Source organism: Protopterus annectens, chromosome 5.part1, assembly GCF_019279795.1.
Source record: "Protopterus annectens isolate FY-2018-M chromosome 5.part1, PAN1.0, whole genome shotgun sequence".
Lineage (NCBI taxonomy): Eukaryota > Metazoa > Chordata > Ceratodontiformes > Protopteridae > Protopterus > Protopterus annectens.
Window position 1 is genome coordinate 165910184 of NC_056736.1, and position 19948 is coordinate 165930131.

Below are 19948 nucleotides of genomic sequence, written 5' to 3' on the forward strand. Positions count from 1 at the left end.
AAGGTGCAACTATCCAAATAGACCCTACTATTATACTAAAAACAACTTGGTGCGACAAACAAAATGCTAGCATGCCATAGTAACTTCCAGTAATAAAGCATAAATCATATTAGATGTTTAAGACAATTCAACATAAATAAGCATATACAGTTGTAAAACACTTACTGGAGCGACACTGAGCTCCTCAAATGGCCTGTTGCAGAGTGGATTGTAGTTTTAAAAATGGTGCCTGCCACAGGTAATATTTATTAGCTTTGGGACTGGCTTAAGGTAATAAACAGGGAAGGGGGAGAACTAGGGTGTGAGCAGGCAGTTATTTTATACTGCTGCTAATGAGCCAATGCAAATACAAATTTGTGCTTAAGAAACAATCAGAATTGACCAAAGACTGCTCTGAAACTGTAAGTCATTTCTTAACCATTTCTCAGGTGGAAAAACAGGATAACCTTGTATCAGTAGGCTACTGCGGTCTCAGTTTTAAATTAAACAAACACACAATATTTGTCAGTTATGGATACTATTTGCTAACAGAAGGGAATAAGAGAGAAAATGGAAGATGAGTGGGGGGGGGGGCTGCTTACAAGCCAAAGTACCTGTCACCCTGGATATTGGCAAACATAGGTATCACAAGGGATAAGAAACTAAGAGTAATGCTACTCAATGCTAGAAGTCTAAACCTCAAGATGCACGCACTCAAAACTCTCCTTAGCATGGAGAACATCGATATCTGTGCAGTAACAGAAACCTGGTTCAGGACTCCCAAGAGCACCCCAGCACTACCAGGTTATACCTCATACCATGCAAAACTTGGACCGAACCACAAAGGAGGAGTATTGATATTCATCAAAGATAGGTTGGTGGCAAAGCACGAAGCATCAGAGACTATCCATGTGCAACTAACAGTGGGTAAAACTGAATTCCAGTTTATAGCCTGCTACAGACCACCCTCCCAAACCCAGGAAACTCGGCCTTCCTGAGAACACTGGAAAATATGAAGGTCTCCGAACACCATTATATTGGGTGACTTCAACTACCCAAACATAGATTGGGAGCATTACTCTAGCTCCAACACCCTTGTCCAAAGGTTCCTAGAATTCATAAACTCAAATGCTATGGAACAACTTGTTACCACTCCCACAAGAGGGGAAAACATACTGGACCTGATCATCACCAACATGGGGACTCTATGCTCCAGACCAGAAGTGTATCCCTCACTGGTAAGATCAGACCATAAACTGATCTCACTGGATATTCACATCCAGGTGGAATCCTTCAAAGCCCCTGGCCTGTGGAAAATACCCAGACCGCAGAATCCTTTATAAATGCATTCTATGAACACCTTCAGGAATGCATGGATCATGCAATCCCAAATAAAACCAAGACCCAATCCTCCAAAGGCAGAAGACCTGTCTGGTGGACCCCAGCCATAAACAAACTATACAATAGAAGGAGGAAGCTTCTACATGATAGAGCAAAATCCCAACAAGCTAGGCCTCTCTCATCAGTATTTGCATAAACTACGGGCACTCATAAAATCGCCAAAGGCCAGCTTTGAGAGAAAAATTGCACAGGACACTAAGGATAATCACAAGGCTTTCTTTAGTTATGTTAGGAACCTGGGTGGGAATTCCCAGATATGCTCAGAATTAGTCCAAAATGACAAAAAATACACTGATCCCACAGACATTGACAACATCCTAGCTGACAGGTTCAAAAACACAGCATCAATGGGACCAGACGGTGTCCCAGGCTATATGAACCCAAGAAGAGCCAAACCCAAACATAAAACTACTGTTCAGTCTCAGCCTTACTACAGGATAAAAGAGTGGAGCAACAGTGGTCCCTCTCCACAAAGGTGGTGCCTCAACAGACCCTGGAAACTATTAAGCCTGACTGCAAAGCTATGGAAAGGATCATCATGGACCTCATAAATAAAGATATTCAGACACTGGATTCTACCCAGTTTAACCTGGTTGACTTCTTTGAAACACTATTGACACAGCCTATCTGGACCAAAGCCTTCGATACAATACCCCACTCAGGCATTACAGATAAGCTCACCAGCTTAAATATAAACCCCCATGTCAATAGATGGGTTGCAAACTGGCTCAAGGACAGAACCCACATGGTTAGAATTGCTGGAGCCATGTCAGACTCCAAACCAGTTACAAGTGGCATCCCACAAGGCTCAGTCCTGGGACCTCTCTTGTTTGGTATATATTTCTCGGAGGTACAGGCCAACATGGAAGGACTGTGGCTGACCAAGTTCACAGATGACTGCAAACTGGGCACCATAATCGACTCTCCAGCCAACACAAGCATTTTCCAAAAGGGCCTCATAGAAACAGACAACTGGTGCCAGAGCCATGGCCTCAAGCTAAATGACAAAAAGTGTATAGTTATCCCCTTTGGCAAAAACAAAGTGCCCACAAATTACCACATAGGTGGTAATCCATTAAGTACAGAAAAAGTAATTAGGGACCTGGGGACCCAAGTTGATAGCAATCTCTCATTTGACAACCACGTGGCCAAAGTGGTTAGAAAAACATTTTATATAGCCCACTTAATCATGAAGGGATTCACATCTAGATTAGGGAGGTCATCTCTTTACTCATCCCTCATCAGGCCCATAATCGAAATTTGGGATGTACCTTACCAAACACCTGCAGCAACTGGAAAGACCTTAAAGAAACTCCAGCTCTACTCAGTGGCATACTGCCTGCTCAGAGGTGACCTGTGCCTGACTTGAACCTCAGCACTGAAATAAATAGGACATGCTGGACAGATTCATAACCCAGAGCAAGAGTAATCTTGATGAGTGGATGGGAGATTGTGGTATCACTTCTGTGTCACTGTTAGACAAAGGCACAGTATACTAACCTCAAAAAAGGGCATAGCAAAATTAATTTAAAATGGGTGGCGAAAGCCAAACATACTCTGGTTAGGCTTATAAATGCCCTAGGGCAGATAGCCTAGTATGAACCTATGAACCTATGAACCTAAAGCAGAGTGCTCTCCAAGGGATAATGAATATTGGCTCAAACAGGTAGACACATACTCAAAGTTAACTTTAGCTGTTTGCAGACAGTTCAATGTTAACTTTAGCTGTTTGCAGACAGTTCAGACTCGGACTGCGCTTTTCTTATAAGAATGATAAAGGTGGTACCACAGTTGAATATTAAAGAGTGGTGTTAGGTTCAAAGTTAACTTTAGCTGTTTGCAGACAGTTCAGACATGGACTGCGCTTTTCTTATAAGAATGATAAAGGTGGTACCGCAGTTGAATACTTAAGGGTGGTGTTAGGTTGGAGACACACTGAGCTCCTCATGGGGCCTGTAGCAGTGTGGATTCTTTGCTATTCCAGTGGGCTTTTGCAACCATGTGAATAATACTTTGTTTATAATGTCATGCCATGCTGCCCTTATGTTTGGGGCCAACCTCTGAGTCTGCCATTTTGCATCCTTGTGCATAGCATTAAGGATGGGATTATAACCAGGCAATTAGAGATACCTCATTGTAACAGAAGAAAGATATCTAGTTGTAACAGAGGCAATGAGCACTTCCACATCTATTAGTGGCATTTAGACTTGAATCAAATTCACACCTAAGCTGTATGAGACACTAGCGACTCATCATATCATGCATAGGCCACAATAAAAATATCATTGTTTAGTTTGTGTGTATACAATTCACTTTTGTTGAAAAAAAATCATGTTTCATTTGATGCTGCCATAATAGATCTCATAATGAACCTTAACTCATTTCTTTACTGGACAAACCACAACTGTTACCATCACTAATGACACATAGCCTAGCAAATTAAATGTCAGTACCTACCAGCAACCATACCAGCCTGGTCAGTAATATGCAGAGTAGTTATTGTTTAACTGTAGGAGACCAGTATAGAAAAATAATGTACAATGTAAGTCACTAACAAAATATGAGCACATCATGCCTCTATTAACTAATAGTGTCAAATACTGTCATTGTAATTCATCAACATATCAGAACAATATTTATAAGGAGCAGCAGTGCAGATTATTCTTATCAGCTGATAAGAAAACAAACTATAAATCAGCAATAGCAATTCAAAAATGATTAGAAAAATATTTTTCTAACACAAATTAATTGAATAAACTTGAACACATGACAACAAGTGAAGTGGTTTATCTGCAGAATAGCTATTATCTGTAGTGTTACTAGCTTAGCATTATGTTTAAATTAGGAATTGCTTCCTACACTAAATGAAAAACATTTAATAGCTATGTAAAATACATCTTCTTATCATAATGCAGGGCCAGGGTAATACAGGGAAATATTTTGCTATAACTCTCTGTTACAGAAGTGTATGACTGCAGCAGCAACATACAAAAGACATTTATGTCTGTAAATTAGCCATTTTTATTTTTACGTTTTTTTTCTATTTTGGTATTTCTCTGCAGCAATTAAGCTGTGACAAGTTCTTCAGTGAAACATTTGACCTGAAAATAATTCCATTAATAAATCTGACAGCCTTTTTTAAAGCAATTAACACCATCAATTACATTTTCAAACACAGATTTATGCTGCATGCCATTCTCTGCATTTGTGCACTAAATTCTCCTCAGAAGTAGAGAACAATAAATATTAACTAAAATTTGTTTTGGACTTGCTTAGCTGCAAAGAGAGAATGGGATCATGTTTTTAAAATGATCATCAGAGCAATTGTTAGAATATTGAGGGGTAACACTTATCGGCAATACTCATTTTATAAACAATTGTATTTTCAGTTTAATCTATTTCACAGACCTAATAGTTTTTTCTTTATGTTTTATTTGGACTCTGGAAGCAAATGATTGCTCTATAATGGTCAGGCATTGAATTTCTCAACATGAAATTCTATTTATGATCTGCATGAATAATCAGATGGTTATAACTGATAATGTACAGTGAGATTCTTTTATTTTTCATGTGGAGGCACAGCAGTCTTTAATCACCACTTCTGCAGCTACATTGTTGTTCAATTCAGGGGAAGAAATGCAGATAAAACATTTAGTTCCGAGATGCACTTGTTTATAAATGGATAAGTAAAGTCTGAACAAATCAATTTTAATCAGACTACAAAAACTAGACAGTATGTAGGCAGAACTAGACAGTATGTTTATGATATAGGCATATCAGATGTTGAGTCTTTATGTAAAAGCAGGAAAAGGCAAGAAAAATAAACTAACTGAGACACAATCATTTTAATCACAACATTTAAGAAGCCACGGAGCTTTGTTTTGGAGTTTTCAGAGCACCAAACATTAATATTTTAGAAGTTTTGTATATCCTTATAAATATATGAAAAGGCCTTACAAAGAAAACACATGGTCTATCCATTAAATCCATATGGTACAGACTGCCACCTGCAGCATTTTCCCATGTTTACAACTTTCCTTTGCCTAGAACCCACTGTAAACACTAAAACTATACCAGTGCATCCTGCTCTGCCATACAAGACCTGACTATTGTTTTTGGGAAACAGCATATTCTCATGTCTGACTTGAAATACTACCTTCCATGTGATATTCTTGCACCATACTTCCTACTCTGTCATTACAAATCATCTATGTCAGCTTGATGTATCGCTACAAGATTTTGTGTGCCCATACTATAAGCTATCCCACCATTCCTCTCCTGTCTTCTCTGTTGTATATATGCCCATATAATCCCCTCTCAAAACCACATGCTCTCCATTCCATTCATCATTCTGGTGAACATGCTGTCCATTTCTTTTAATATTTTTGATGCTTTACTTCGTATTCATTCTGCTAGTCTGGTTTTCCTTTGTGTGCACCATTACTTTGTTACCAATGACCTCTACAATGTAAGGAAGCCCTTGATATCTCTGGAAATGTCTGTGATATAAGGTATCATATGTAAAGTCTCTTATACTGAAAGATCATGATTTATTTTTTTGAGTTTTATTAAATCAGGTTCTGCATATCTTTTTTTTTATTTATTTTTTTGCTGGAAGGAGACATAGTTTATGGATACATTTATATCTGAACAAATACAGTTAGTGCAGTGCTACAAATGATTGTAAGATACATGCTTACATAACTTATAAAAGAACGAGAATGGGATATGCGATAGCATTTGTCACAGCTATAACGAAATACAAAAAAATATTTCAAGAAGAAGAAGAATATGTTACTGCAGAGACTCCAATTTGCAGTTCTTGCAGGAAACAATCTCAAAAAACATTCAAAAGCTGTTGAAACATTTGGTTTTAGTGCTTTTGTTTTAATAAATGCAAAACTTTTTTTTTTTACCATTTTAGCTGAAGAAGTTTTGCATTTATTAAAACGATAGTGCTAAAACCAAATGTTTGAACAACTTTTGAGTGTTTTTTGAGATTATTTCCTGCTGGAATCACGAATTGGAGTCTCTGCAGTAATGTATTTTTCTTCTTAGTTTGTGGTTTGTAATCTTTGTTTTGGAGTCTGTTTTCTGTTTATGTCTGCAATACGTATTTCACCAAGACACTTATGCCCTGGGATTCATTAATAATACTGTAGGTTTCATGCAAAGCCTACAAAACTGCAATTGTTAGAGTGATGAGCAGCAGCACCCACTGATTATGCATGCTGCTCATCACACACACATAATTCCATCACCATTTTGTGGCCAGCAGCAGTGTTATCAGTCACAAAATGGCACTGAGAGCACAAGCACGCAATGCAAACAAAGGTATTTACCTGTAGGCAAATGTATTATACAAGCACACACAGACAGTTTATATGAGGTAAAACCAAGTGACTTTTAAGTATATAGATGCAGGCGACATTAACCTGGGCTAATTTACACAGGATACAATGTGTACATTGCAGGGATAATTTTGAGCAGAGGGTAAATGGAAAAGATGTATTCAGTTAATGCATTTAAATGTGATGATACCATAAAGAAACAATTCTTGAATAGAAGATGTTCATATTGATGGTAATAAGAAATAATCTTATTTCCAAGTGTTTACCCATATATATATATAACTTGAAACTAGATAGGCTGACAAAGGATGTGAGAGGACACAATGCAACATTGTAAGAAATGGTAGTAGATGTGATATTAATGTTGATAACATTTGTATCTGAGATGATAGCAATGACAGTGGATACATTATGGGCCATTCACATACAGTGAAGTTAATGAATACATGTATATACAGGGAATATATGTGTGATAATTGTGTGTAATTCTGCATGAGCTGTACAGCAGCTGTGTCATGCACAGCCAAAAGAGGCATGCTTTAACATTTGTCATTGGACAACCATGGGGGGGGGATATATTACATTGACACATGTCTTAGACAAGAGTATGTTTCATATACATGTGCATGATAAATAGTAATATAATACCAATCAAAATGCAGAAGTGACAAGTGACAATACATGATGATGCTGTGGTAGTTCAAGGTCGCTATTTGAAAATGGAGTGCATTCAGCACAGGATTATACTGGGCATGCTAACAAGACATTACAGAAGACACTGACATAACAGCATGTAAACAACACAAACATGTAAACAACACAGACAGATATATTACTTGCATTAATTTGTTTGTTTGTGTCTTTCGGCTTTTCCCAGTTAGGGGTCGCCACAGCGGAACTATTACTTGCATTAATAATAAATAAAAATTGAGAATCATAACTTCATATAGTTTTGTTTGTGTGTCACTGCTTTCATAGAATGATACCTGTGGCTGGAACTGAACAAGCTATGTAAGCCAACCAGCTACAAATATGCATCTGTGTCACATGCACCACAGTGGAAGCCTTAACAAAGCTGTGAGATTCCACCTATGTGAAGTCATAACATCATATGATTGTTTTGCAATTCGTATGAGATAAAAGGGCTGGGAAGGTTTCCCAATTCTAAATGTACACATTACAACACTTGTGGATGTCATTTATACATAACAGCAATGGATCATTCAGTGCTTACTTTCAGCTAATGTGGGTTTTGAACACCTGACTATGTGACAACAGAAGCTACATGATATTGGAGAAAATGAATGCATCACGGTGCCACAGGTGCTACAAGTGTGAGATGTTTTGGTCTTTAAAGCCATGACATCATTTTATTGCTCCAAGAAAGATATATGCCTGTCATTTCTTTAAAATAGTTGCTATATGTACATTTCTCACACTACATTGCCTGCTGCCCAGGCACACATGATGAGTAATATAGCCATCACTGTGATGGGAAAATGCAATGTGCTGATAATCATGGATATGAGCACGTATTTTACATAAGCACCAGCATACAGAACATAGTCTTATGTTCTCACACCACAGAAAAAGATTAGTAGTTCTCATGGGAAAGCTAAATGTCATCCCATGGCATCATCATTATCAAACAAAGCATTTCTGTGTGAAAAAGGAGCAGAAATCATTGTAATAGGATTCCCCATCCTTACATGTGCACAGCAGATAGCTGGCTTACACCATTACTACCTATCTGCACATTCACAAACATAGTGACACAAGTGACTCTAAGGAGAAAAGGCTGGACTTCAACAGGCTTGTTAAGATCACAAGGTACAAAACATTACCCGAGTTGCACATATAACACAAGATGTACTTTTACAATTATGGCAGTGAACATTTGAATGGATGACATCAGCATTCTAACATGCATTGATGTTCTTCTAAAAATGTATAAAGATGGATGAAGTACACAGTTGGCACTACATGGCTACAAATATTACATGCATTTGAAGCCTTCTCTACACAGCACAACAGACAAACACCCACATAAACTAGTCAGCCATTGCTGAATTCACTCCTCCCTCTGTACTTATACAGTCAAGAGAGCAAGGAATCAACAGCCAGTGCCACAAGGTAACTCAATTGACCACTTTAATGTGGTTCATTTTTGGTAGCATGATGTAAGCATTGTTTTACCAAAACTGTTTATTGTCTACAGGTAATACAACTGAAATCTTGAAACTGCATATGTTGAATGGTCACATGGTCAACCCAAAATCTTGAATCTGGAATGGAGAAAATGTGGCCAGGTCAAAACTGAATACATTGACACCCGTAGTTCAATGTATTCAACATAGCAGGAGGTGACATCAGTCACCCATGCTCTGCAGCTTACCATACCATAACATTCCACAGTCAACGGTACATGTATTTTACTATTTTGCAGGGGGTAAAGCCCCACTGCACTTCCTATGTGGGGGGGTGCCTCTCCTACACACCCCCTGCAAATTTATATATATATACTAACTCCAAGATTGCACTACAATGAGGAAATGAGTTTATTCCCTGTTCCTCACTAAACCGCGATCTCATTTCACAATGCTGAACTCAGATAATTAAACTACACTACCCATTTGCTGTAGGGTAGTCGATGTTTTCTGAGTCAGCATTCTACCCATTTGAAAACTGCCTTTTGACCACATGCCGGTCGACAGTAGTCACTTTGTAGATTCAATAGAAACCTACAAATCTATAGATTAATCTTCTGCCAGGAAAAATACATCTCCTAAGTGGAACTTTACATAAGGGGTGTTGTCATGGACACAATTGTACATGACAGTATACACCCTCACATTAGTTACACAATGTTGGATTCAAGTCCCCTACCTATCTATTTATGCAATCTATATAACACAGAGTTAGCAGCAAGCTCCACAGGGGAAATATAAGTTATAAGGGCACAGTGTGTGATTCAGACATGCTGACCTCATCTTTGGGATAAAGGGACGATGTCTGTGGTAAAGGTGGGAGAAGGGAATAGGGGCATCCTCTCCCATGTTAAAATCTGCTGATGACTGGAAGTTGATACAGCATGTCCATTTAAGAAGTTATACATAACAGACATTTAAGCAACACACACACACACACAAATCCCCCACTGTGGGATTTGAAGCTCCTACCTATTTACTTACACAGTCTAGAGAACACAGGATTAGATACAAGTGTGACTGGAGAAGTCTCACACAAAGGAAGAGAGTGCACTTTTGACAGGATGACCTCATTTCTGTTGTAGAGCAGAAGTTTATGTTAAAAGTGGGATAAACTGCAGAGTGAGCTGTGTCCAAAGTTAATTTTTTTCCCTGAGTGGAAGTGGATAGAGCATACCTGTTGTTGAAGCTTTACCTCCATGACAAGAGAGATACACAGATACCAACGATCACCACTGGGAGATTTTAACCACCTTCCTGATCAGTTACACAAGCTAGAGAACAGAGCATTAGATGAAATGCCACAGGAGAAATTTGAGTCTTATGGTGAGAGAGTGCACCTTTGACAGGATAACCTCATCACTGTGTTGCAGAGAAGATGCTTGTGATAAAACTGGGATAAGGGGATGGAGGCCATCCACTTCCGTGTTAAAATCTTCTACTGACTAGAAGATGATATAGTATGTCTATTTAGGAAGCATTTTGCACCTGCCATTTAAGCTGCACACAGAAGATCCCCATAGGGAGAACTGAGCTTCCTGTTATACAATCTACAGAACACAGTATTATCCACAAATGCCACATGAGAAGTCTCTCTTTTAAAGGGAGAGAGTGCACTTTTGACAGGATGACCTCATCAGTGTGTTGCAGAGAGGATGTTCCATTTAAAATTGGGATAAACTGCACAGGGAGCTGTGCTCAAAGTTAACTGTATTCTCCTCAGTGAAAGTGGACATAGCATGTTTTACATTGAGGTGAGGTGTTACTTACCTGCCACTAGACACCCCAAACATGCACACAGACATTCCCCATTGTGAGAATTGAAACTCCTCCCTATATAGTTACACAATCTGCAGAGCACAGTATTAGTTTGCAAGTGCCACAAGATAAGTTTGAAATTAATTATGTGTGACAGTTCTTTTGTAATTAGTAAAAATTGACTGCTTGGAACAGCTGGTACTACTGTGAGTCATAGGTTTTGGAACAAATGCATGTGTGTAGACAGGCCAATTTAACAGCACTGTGCTTGTCCCATGCAATTACTTATTTCTTTACCAAGATTTATATACTATCCTTCATATACACTGCATTACTGTGAGGGACATGTACTTGTTTCACAGTATGGGATGCCAATGGCAATCACAGTTGTAAACCAGTAGATTTTCAATCAAGCACTCCTGCCACTTCATTGATTTTATGGGAATAGTAAACATTTATAGTCTTATTGTCACTTGTCTTGTCTCATGGTTTCTCAATGTGCATTGGCAATACAGGCACTTCCTAAATATCACTGCACAATAACAGTAATGGATTATGTGTAAATAGGTTACCCAACATTGTAACACTGTTGCAAGTATAACCATTGAAGTGCCAACATACACTAACAGTCAGATTTAAGTCAACATCACTCTGAAGTCCCGATAACTTGTCAAAATTCAGTGCAGATATACAGACATTGAGCAACCTTAACAAAGAATTATTTGTATTTTTTTTACTTTCTGCCTTAAATGTAGTACTTCCAAGCTCAGTGGTGCTGCTGATGGCAAAGTATTATTTGTAATCAAATCTTGAAGTGTTGAACTTAGAATGGGAATTAGCAGTTGTCTATGGTGCTTTGTGTTGACTTTCATACAAATAAGCAGTATACACATACAGCCATGTCTGAATCTGGTGGAATACAGAACAGATGGCTGTTATGGTCATGTTCAGGATTTACACATCAGTGATGACAGTTGTAGTTATCCAGTCCTTATATGCTACACTACAGCTGTATTATTAAACACGAGGGATTAAGCATGTTATTGGTAGTAGAAACATGACATATGGGGACTGTTTTGAACTAAAGAGATTTATTGGATGACACAGAAGGGGTGGGAAGAGGTGGACAGTTGGTAACAGGAATATACATACAGGCATACTAAGAGATTAGTCCATGTTTCATTTCTGCACATATTTGTATGTTACCATTTGCTTTATCATCATAATTATTCATGCAAAAACTGTACAACACAGGGTTTGCAAAAGGGAGCAAGAACATTAATATAGCAACAGTATAATGTAGTGTTAATAAAAAGTGTAGCCAACATTTACAGCCACAGGAGTTATACAAAACTTTCAAAACCATTTTCCATATATCTGGATTTGAACTGTGAGTATTCCAAGAAAAAATCTAAAGATCTGAGTATTATCTTGGCACACCATATACAAACTCCTAATTCATAAAATTCCCATGTGCCAACAACTTGCAGAAAAGGAGACTGTATGTATTACTCTTCAATACCCTCAGGACAACTGTATGCTGTACGTTCAGCTCTGCTGCTTGTTCAAAGGTACATTAACCTGGTCATACATGGCTAAGCACAGTAGCACAAAGGGCACCAGAATAATGTGGGCAAAGGCAAAAGCTTACAAGATTTTGCCATAAGTTGTGCCTTTGCATTTATCCTCAGTTGCAGTTGATGCTCAGTGCCAGATGTTGTTCAAATGTAGAGGAGGAAGAGTAATAACACAGGATGGAGAAGATACACAGAGTGAGAGGGAGGCAAGGGCCAAGCAGCTTATGGCAAAAGCAGGATAATGTTGTCTCATAGCAATATACAGGGACCAGTTACACATAAAACAGGCAGTAACACCTAGCTAATGCCTGGATTAGAACCCTTGAAAGTATGCAACTATCTCCTAATGCCACAAAGGAACTCCTACTTCATACACTTTAAATCACATAATTGAAGAACAGTGACAACTTACTGAAGCAGAAGGGGTGAACAGAAGAGAGAGAGAGAGAGAGAGAGAGAGAGAGAGAGGCAGATGGAGAGAGGAATAACAACAGTGTTTTAGTGGGACATATAGAACCATCTGCACGTGTGTTACTCTTATTTCCTCACTGTAAATCTGTCATGCTTTGTACAATGAAGTGCTTGTTATAGGGAGCAGGAAGGGGTAGGAGAGAGCAACCACCATCAAGACATAAGCAGTTTAAGAGTGGGTAAGTAAGTCTCCCTTTTGGGGATGGAATGTTTTTTGCTAATACACTATTAAAAATGTATGTTATTGAAATGTAAATGGAAAGAAATACAGACATTTGTGGTTAATTATATGATAGGAATATAAAATAGGAAATATTAATCTAACAGACAAATATAATCAAACCCATCACACTATGCAAAAATGTCAGTCTTCAGGCAGGGGAATTATCTCAACATGCCACAAAGGAACTTCTAGTTCATTACATCCAGCAGCCTACAAACTGTTATAATAACTGTTTGCAGTACTGCCTTTAGTCTGCCTTTATTCTGCATTCCATAGCATTCATCATCACTAAGCACTGGTGCACAATGACAACCTCTGCACAAGTACTGAGGACAAAATGTGAAGGCTTTTCCATAGGCCATTTCTTGCCACGTGTGTTGTTATGATTTTAGTTTTGGCCATATGAAATGTGTGAAAAAGGGGTTGATAGGTCAATGTTTAAAATGGGGTTTGTATGCTGATTTGCAGGAGGTTGGTTGGAGAGCACCATAGCTGTCCACTTATTCATAACAGAAATGTAGATCTGTACACAAAATTTCATGACTTTGGAGAGTCACCACACAATGGATGGGTAACAACAACAGAATAATGTTTTATAGCCAATTGGACCAAATCAAGTTTGTCAAGGTGACACACAGATTAATTGGAGAGCTATGTATGGTTTAATTTTCTTTTTCTGAGACAGGAGCCCATTTTGTATTGTTTTTTGGGGGGGGTATTGATGAAGGTGCTTTGGAATGACAGAGTCAGGTAGGTAGGGAATGTTAAGCAGCAGGTGCAGACATAAAGGACATACAAAAAACAAATAAAAACAAGTACCAACTAGGACAAGCAAACAACACTTTAATAAATACAATAAACTTAGCACTTTCATAAATCTTTTAAGCCAGAAAGTGGATGGCTTATCAGCAGTGATTAGTGCGAATGGGATTTAAACTACAGTGGTCTTCCTTTGGCTCCTAACAGGATTACTAACCATTCCCATTCTTCATCTCTGGGTGGTAACACAGCTGGAAACAGCAACACCAATGGATCCCTTTCAGAAGGAAATGTACCTACCAACCTAATGAATGGCCATATGGGTAATCCAATGCTAAGAGAGTGGCCTCTACCACCGCAGGACTTAACATTTGCATCTGTAGCTGCTAATGTTTCCCAGTACTCTGGCACAGTTCGACAAAACATTGCAGAGAAACTTAAGGTATTGGACCACAAGTCATTTCTGAAAAAACTTCAATTGGAAATGATGTACGTTAAAGAATGTTTGCATCAGTAGCAAGTCCCAAAAGGACTAAGGTATTGGCGCTACCCTATGGGATTAATATCTGAATCCCTTTTCCACAAAGATTTAATTCTAATGTTTAATAGACAAGGTCTAGAACTGATTGAATTGCTTATAAAGAACTATCAGATTATGGTGGATGACTTGGTTAATGAGATAAGCATTTTAGATGGACATATAAAATGTGACCGTGATTTTTTTAAGGTATAAGTTCGACTATACCCATGTATTCACAAGTACAGCTGGACACATTACCAAACTACGATCAGTTAAATTAAAGAGGTTGGAACAGGATAGCAGCAAGTACCTGAGAAGTCTGGCTTACCCAAAACTGCCACCCTCACAGCAGTGGAACTATACAAATAGTCAAATTGAGATGAACACACCCCCCTACCTGCCTTGAGTCTAGTTCTGTGGATGATGTCATCGCAACTCCACATGATCAGTTGTAAGACAGGAATGCTGCATCAATGGAAGGCCCATGCCATAGTGAAAGACTAAGGAATCAAACCAACAGCCTGACTAACATGCAAAACCAAAGTACATCTTCACATTTTCAGAATGGTCAGGGCCAGACAAATCAGAACTACCCTAAGAGTTCCAAACAGAGGAGGAATCACCGAGGATGGGGAAAACCGAGGAGATAACCCCCCAAGGACAAGTTTCTAATAACATCAGTAACAGCTTAGGTGAGAGCAATGTATTGTAAAAAACACGGGCGGTGATTTTAATATCTTCAGCTATTCAAAGTATGTTACTGATGTTTCTTTAGCTGACATTCTGGCCAAAGGATTGACTTTTGTGCCAAGTTATAGATGTAATTTGGCAAGAACTTTGATAGACCTTAAACTATTTACATGCAAACTAAACTTAAACCTGTTATTTAATGATGTAAATAATGGTTTGCTGAATAAGAGAATGGAATTTAAAGTGTCTAGTGTTTTCAACCCCCCTCTGAATCCAACTTTGGGTACATTTGAAAGAGTGTGCGAATTAGTTATAAGGAATATGTTTTCTAATAACAGAAAGACTGCCATGTATGTGATGAATTTTAGTGAAGAGGAATGAGATGTTAAAAATGCTTAAAGGTAGCGGTCTTCAGGTGATGAAACCTGATAAAGAGGGAGGGTTGGTGTTTATGGATAAAGCTGAGTACAGTAGGCATATGCTTGACATGCTAGAGTATGATAATTATGCCAGTGTTTCTTTACGAATTGAACACAGCTTATTGAAGAATTAAGATTTATCTAAATGACTTGTTTATTGAAGCCCACATTGACATAGATTTGTTTAATTATTTTACTATGCCAGCACCACAGACCCGCTTAATTTTTATAATCCTAAAAATCCATAAGGATCTAAGCAATCCTCAACTACACCCTATAGTTGATGGCAGGAACTCTATCACCCCATCCTATAACCAAATATGTTGATAATTTTTTGAAAAAAGCATTTGCAGAATGAGGAGCAGATTTGCAAGGATTCTTGGACTTGTGAAAATCAATAACCTTGCTTACAGTGATGAGTATAATTTTGCAACAATAGATGTGAAAGCCCTCTATACTGTTATTGCACAAGTCCTTAGTATAGAAGGGGGTAGGAAACCAAAAACTTGCCTTAATTCAATAACTATTAGATATCATTTTGACTAATAATTATTTCTTATTTGAAGATAAATATTTTCTTAAAAAAATGGAGTGTCAATGGGCTCCCCTTGTGGAGACAGTTTTGCCAATTTGGTTATGGCATATTGGGAGAGTGAGTTCATCTTTAAGAACACCCCTTATTTACCTTTGATCCATTATTACACCAGATACTTGGATGACATTTTTATAATATTTAAGGGTGGACATGATCTCTTTGGAAAACTAGTACAATATCTTAACTCCACCCAGTTTTTATTTTTCACTTATGCCATTCATAGTGATAAAATCTTCTATTTGGATGTATGTTTATTTTAAAGTCAGGGAGAAGAAGATATATAAAGCCAGACGTTTTAGAAAGGAAACATATTCAAACACATTCCTACATTATTCAAGTGCCCAACCAACATTTCAGAAAAGGTCAGTTGTAAAAGGCCAATTGGTCAGGGCCACAAGGATGGTTTCGGACAATGTAGATTTTGTGAGTGTGAGCTTTTAAAGAATATGTTTCTTAGTCGGGGGTACCCCATCCAAGTATTGAACGAGTTGGTTGTAGAAGTACAGACTAAGAGAGCGGCTGGTCACTTGAGAGTCATCCTGGAAGATAAGACTGTACATCTGGAAAACAGTGATCTAATACAAGGGACAAATACAGCCATGAAAGGCACAATTTTTTTGCCTGACATTCATTACTCCCTTTAGTTATGATGCATTTGAATTGAAGCAGATTCTGGTCAAAAACTGGGGCTTAATTTGTAGTGACGAAGCTTTAAGACTGAGTGTTGAAGTTTCACCTAGATTTACTTTTAAGAGGGGACACAACTTGAAAAATGTACTTGAGCTAGATGAGCCGAGTACCCCAAGATCATATGGGATGTATAAATATGAGTCATGCTCCTACTGCAGGTATATAGAAGTAGTGAATTCCTTTTCTATAGGCCGACAAAAATACAAATGTAAAGATAGATACAACTGTAACTCTAATAGCATTATTTATTTAGCTAAATGCCAAATGTGCTCCTGTTATTATATAAGGAAGATGGATCATAGGTTAAGAGAGCACATTTGCAAACATGTATATTCTATCAGGGACAACAAACTTGAAAATGCTTTGACAAAACATGCAGTGAACAATACAGGGCACACCTTTTTATTTAAAGTACTTGACCAAGTAGAATATGATGTGAGGGGTGGTTCTTTATCATTGAAACTTGAGCAACAAGAACTATATTGGCAACTTACCCTTGATGCTTTTAAACAGCCTGGATTGAATAAAGTTTGCTCATTTACTTGTATTTTTAAATTAAAAAGTTTATTAAGGTAACATTTACACTTAAAATGCTTTACAAGCATTTACTATTTTCGATTTTGTATCCTTATTGAGTTATGAGAGGTGGAATTATTTAAAAGGATTTAAAAATATTCATTTAAAAACATTTTAAAAAGATTAATTTAAGTTTTATTGATGTGTTTGTCATGTGGTATAGTAATCTAGTCATGTTATTTAGAATTGTATTTAAAGACGTATTTTATTTGTGACTTTTATCTGAAGAAGTATTGTCATAGAACTTTACAAAAGCACTAAGTTTATTGTTTTTATTAAAGTGCTGTTTACTTGCCCTAACTGATACTTGTTTTTATTTGTTTTTAGTAGTTTTTTTCCTATATAGGACATACAAGACAGATAGGGATGATGATGGACACAAAAAGTTAGGGAACACCATGACTGGTGATAGGTAGAGGACCTTAGATGCACATCCACATCTAGCTTCAGAAGAATGAGAATCTAGTCCTAACCCTCACATCTGTTATCATTGTCTCCCATGTCAGCTGCCTTGGTCAGTGCTGAGCATGACATCGTTTTGTCAATACAATGCAGGACCTTTTCAACACTGCTGATTCAGGCACCAAGACTCTTCCACATAATGCCTTACACCAGCTCCATCAGCTCCTGTAGGGTGATAAAATTACCACCTTCACTACAACTCTTCCTGGTGGGTACCATTGCACCACTAGCTGAGGCAGAGCTACCTGACACAGGTGAAGCAGGTAAGGCAGAACTTGAAAAGACAACACTGACAGGTTGTGACTCTGATGTGTCTGTGCTGCCTGTGGTGGTGCTGCAGCAGCCATCTGAAAAAATATGGCTGGCCATACCACAATGGTTGGTCTACCTTCCTGTGTTGATAGTCATTTTGTTTTCAGAAGCAATGATTATAAAAAAGGAAAAAAATAAAACGAAAAAATAAAAAGAGAAATAAAGGGTGGGGGATAAAATGAGAGGTAGATCAATGACATGTCACATTACTTAATTATTTCAATGCATAAACCAGTAAGATAAAATATATATATTTGCTGGCATTGCTTTCTGATTTGTGCTGAAACTTTTTTTTCTCCCACCCTATTGCTGATGTATTCTTAAAGTTGGTAAAACTGGTCTGACAGCTTTTGTGTTATCTGATTGTCTCAAGGCTTGTTGGTATAAAATTATTCCCTTTTTGTAAATTCCTGTATATCATTGTTATAATCTTATTGTGGTGTGACTGAGAGTGCTTCTCAAACAATCTGTTAACCAGTTTACTGTGTAATTTAATTTAATCCTGACTTGTGCTCATTGCTTTTGGCATTTCAGAGTTATGCACTGTCTTTATTTTTGCTTGACTGAATTATTTACAGTATGTATTTGCTGGCATTGTTTTCTGATATGTGCTGAAACTTTTTTTTCTCCCACACTTGTGCTGTTGTGTTCTTAAAGTTGGTAAAACTGGTCTAACAGCTTTTGTGTTATCAGATTGTCTCAAGGCTTGTTGGTATAAAAATAGTCCTTTTTTGTAAATTCCTGCATATCATTCCTAGAATCTCCTTGGGTTCTGATTGAGAGTGATTTACAATCTGGAAATATAGAGCTGATAAGTATATTTTTAGCACTTCAGAGTTCTGCACTGTCTTTATTTTTGCTTGACTGAATTGTTTATATATCTGCTGGCACTGTTTTCTGATCTGTGCTGAAACCTTTTTTTCTCCCATCCTCCTACCCTATTGCTGTTGTGTTCTTAAAGTTGGTGGCTTTTGCAATTGCTTGCCCCTACTGTAAATTTGATCTGGAACACTCCTCCCAGTCCCATCTCTTTAGCTCATTCTATGTAATACAGAGCTCATGCGGGTAGGCCAAACCCCTTAGGCCTGTAACCTTGAATTATTTTCTGTTCCTGCTCTCTCCCTTTTTACTTTATAAAAAAAAGACACTTTATTTAGCTGCTTATAATTTTCTAATTTGTGTTTCTTCCTACTACTCTATTACTTCATTTTGCTTTTTTCTGGTACTTGCTGCCTGTTCTCTAAAGTGCTCAACTGCATCTTTTCTGTTGCATTTATTACTGCTTGTTTATAGCATGTCTAAATTAAGTGTTATTCGTAAGTGTTAGTCTAAGCTCTTAGTTTTGGTTTAAGCACTTGGGCTTTAGGCCATCCCCTTAGCTCTTCCTGACCTTTCTCCCTCAGATTCTGACAAATATAGTTGGACAATTTCCTACAGTTTCTTCTGCCAGTCTGGTTGATATGGAAATCTTGGGATAGTGTAGCAACTGCCTCATCTACATGGACAACCATCTACTACTACTACCTAGGAACACAATTTGTGAGAGATGCAATTACATTAGGAACTTAGACTCCAAGCTCTCTCTTCCCCTCAAGCCAGTATACCTGGCACTGAAAAGGTTGCCGACACCATCACTACACCTCAAACACCATCCTTGCCTACACAACACACAACTACATATGCAGAGGTCCTCCACATAAACAGACCCAAACAAAGGAGACTTCCAAGGTAAAACACATGCGATCTCCACAGCCCTCCACACCCCATACCATGCATAGTCCACACACCTGTGCCTCACAACCACTGAGGCTTCACCATAAACCTAACATATTAGTCATAGCAGACTCCATTGTGAGACACACAGATGTGCCTTTCACCAGGCTGGATAAGGAGAAAGTCACGGTTAGTTGTCTGTCAGATGTCAGAATCTGCCATATTACACATGCACTCAAGTCTCT